Source organism: Biomphalaria glabrata, chromosome 8, assembly GCF_947242115.1.
Source record: "Biomphalaria glabrata chromosome 8, xgBioGlab47.1, whole genome shotgun sequence".
In the NCBI taxonomy this organism is placed as follows: Eukaryota; Metazoa; Mollusca; class Gastropoda; family Planorbidae; genus Biomphalaria; species Biomphalaria glabrata.
The window spans coordinates 28,926,003-28,928,809 of NC_074718.1; the positions used below are offsets into that span (position 1 = coordinate 28,926,003).

Genomic DNA, 2,807 nt, shown 5'->3' on the forward strand with positions numbered 1-2,807 from the left:
AATGCTGTTATACTTCGCATTTGTAGGGCCTTTCTAGGAACAGTGTTGTAAGAGTTAAAATGTTTTTAAAATTTAGGATGGAAAGAACTGCAGCCACGGAAAAAGACAAAACAATGGACAGTGAAAAAAAAAGGATTGAGGAAGCCGGACAGCAGATCACTTTGTGGTAGGTAGACCAACACAATTGTCAAGTAATCTTCAGGACAGGTGAAATAAATGTGAAAAAAAAGTGTTTAAAAAAAATTTATAGATCTATAAATAGACACATTCATATCTAGGCGTTCTGTTCGCATGGTCAATGTGAGCGCGCTGGCCGTGATCGTATAGTGGTTAGTACTTCGCGTTGTGGCCGCGACAACCCAGGTTCGAATCCTGGTCACGGCATGTTGCTGTGTGGTCTCGCACTGCCAAGCTCATAATTTTTTATTCACTTATTTTTTAAATATTTATAATAACATCTTAAATTATTCCATATTTTTTTTTATTTATTGCTTCATAAAAAGTGTACGGGTAGCAGTTATAATAAAAAAATAAAGTTTTCATTATTTCCAGGTGGGGTGAGGGATCCATAACTCTGAAATATTTGGAAAAAAACAAACAAAACATAAACATAAATAAATTATAAAAAAAATAGCACTGTTTTGAAAGATTCAAAATTTTCATAAATGGAGGCAAATACTAGAATAGCAATTTCTTTTTGGTGTCTCCAGGTGTACAGAATACAGAAGTTTTAATAAGTGAACTTTGCGAAGTGTTTCAATCAGCGATACAATAATATTTCTGAACTTTTCAGCACTGAAAAATGAACACACAAATCTCTTTCACTTGTAATGCAAATTAATTCTTAGTAGTAAGTTCTAAGCAGTCACATCTCATTATGCCCTACTTGACATTTTTTTAATTGTCTATTTCTTTCTAACTTTCTACGAATCTTGCTCTATTTATTGTCTTACATTTTCCTTAGCTTCCATTATATTGCCACCACATTTCTTTATATCCTTTACTCTTTTTTTTTCTTACTGGATTTTATTGCTTAAAGAATGTAAACGGGACCTTCAAAAATCAAGTGTAAATAAAGAGCAGATTATTGTGATTAACTTTTAGTCTGAAATTCCCAATTCCAGTATATATCTAATTAACATAAATACACAATTCTGACTCCATGTCCGGGGACAAACACAGACCATAAGGAGTTTGTGTGGAAACTTTCAGGCCGCTTTAAAGGCAGCTCTCAATATTTTCTGCATGAATATCAGAAGCTATGAACTAAAAAAACTCTCAACAACCACATTTCATCCTCCAACAATACAATCAGAAGTAGCCTACCTATCGAAAGTGTTGCCGATATTAGTGACTTGTTAGGTCGACTGACGGTATATAGATTTATTTACGTTATTTTAAATACATTGTTAATATTCATATGTATTCAATGAACAGTATGTTATAGGTATACTGTTTAGAGTGAACCTGGGGTAACTGATGTTATAGAAAGATTATCTTATTGATGGTTGTGTAAAAGCAGATCATTTAAGGCCCCAGTCTGTATGCATTTGATACTTTATAACAATGTAATTAGTGCTTAAAATAGTGTTAAAAGTTGATACAAATTCTTTAGACTTATATATAGATACAAATGGCATGCGTTCTCTTTTAAACCAATTATTAATAACAATAAACTTCTTGTTATAACAGAAACAAATCAATATAACATAAAGTTCCACTCTACACCTAAAAAATATATTTAGTAAATTTTGTAAAACATTTTTGTGCGTACGTCTCTTTTATAGGACTTCAAGCCTCTTGTTTGATTATTTCGACCTCAAAACTTTTGATTTTCAATATATTTTCTAGTCAAACGGGCGGACAGAATGGCTGTGGGAGAAATAATGTGTACAAACATTTACCAGACAGACAGAGTTAATAAAAGCTTAGCAAAAAAAAAAAAAAAAAAACTACAACAAAAACAAACAAACAAAAACAAACTATCAGCAGTTTATTGGTTCTAGATCTATCAATCCGATTTTGTAAAAACTTTATGCGACAATCGTTTTGTTTTTGGATGGCAATAGTCGGTCGATGAAAATTTTAGATAACTATCCAAGCCGTGTTTTTGTCCAGCAAGATCTGAATAGAAGGTCTTCCTCCCCTGGACAAAGAAAAGTTGGCCCCACTCAAAAGTTAAGGAATTATATTAGGGTCTACTGGCCGAACAGGCGACTTTTGCGAGTAAAAAAAGTAATAAATGTAATAAATTAATAAATTTAATTAATAAATAAAAAAAAAGAAAGAACTTAAAATATACAAATATAATATTTAAACAAAACAAATAAAAAATAAAGTGAACTTGGCAGTGCGAGACCACACAGCAACATGCCGTGACCAGGATTCGAACCTGGGTTGTCGCGGCCACAACGCGAAGTACTAACCACTATACGATCACGGCCAGCGCGTCCACGTAAATAATGGAACAAAATTACAGCTAATGAAGGCGTCTCTTTTTTTACTTCATCTCATCAATTTCTTCAATACTATAGATCTATTCAATTCTGATTTCTGTGTTCGTGGTTTTGTTTTTAACGTGTTTTAAATGTGTGTGTGTGTTTGTCAACTCATTGGCGAGCCTTACCTGAGCTTTGAATCTTATTTAAGTTATTTTGTTTTAACGTCTGACCCAACTGCTTGCATTTGAGGTCATGGATTTGGCAGGTCTTTGTGTTTCTTACTATTGAAATGAACGCAGTAGCTCAAGTGACTTGTGTGTTAAGGAGTGGGAGTAGGTATGGAGGTAACGTCACAACGGTCTGAGG

General features: G+C 33.3%; 2 non-coding genes across 2 annotated transcripts; one reads left to right on the forward strand and one right to left on the reverse strand.

The window, feature by feature from the left end:
- Positions 1–312: 312 nt before the first annotated feature.
- Trnah-gug (transfer RNA histidin (anticodon GUG)) lies at positions 313–384 on the forward strand. Its single transcript has one exon. It is a non-coding gene; the product is annotated as a tRNA-His (tRNA).
- A 1,987-nt stretch (positions 385–2,371) lies between these two features.
- Positions 2,372–2,443, reverse strand: Trnah-gug (transfer RNA histidin (anticodon GUG)). Its single transcript has one exon. It is a non-coding gene; the product is annotated as a tRNA-His (tRNA).
- Between the last annotated feature and the right edge of the window lie 364 nt (positions 2,444–2,807).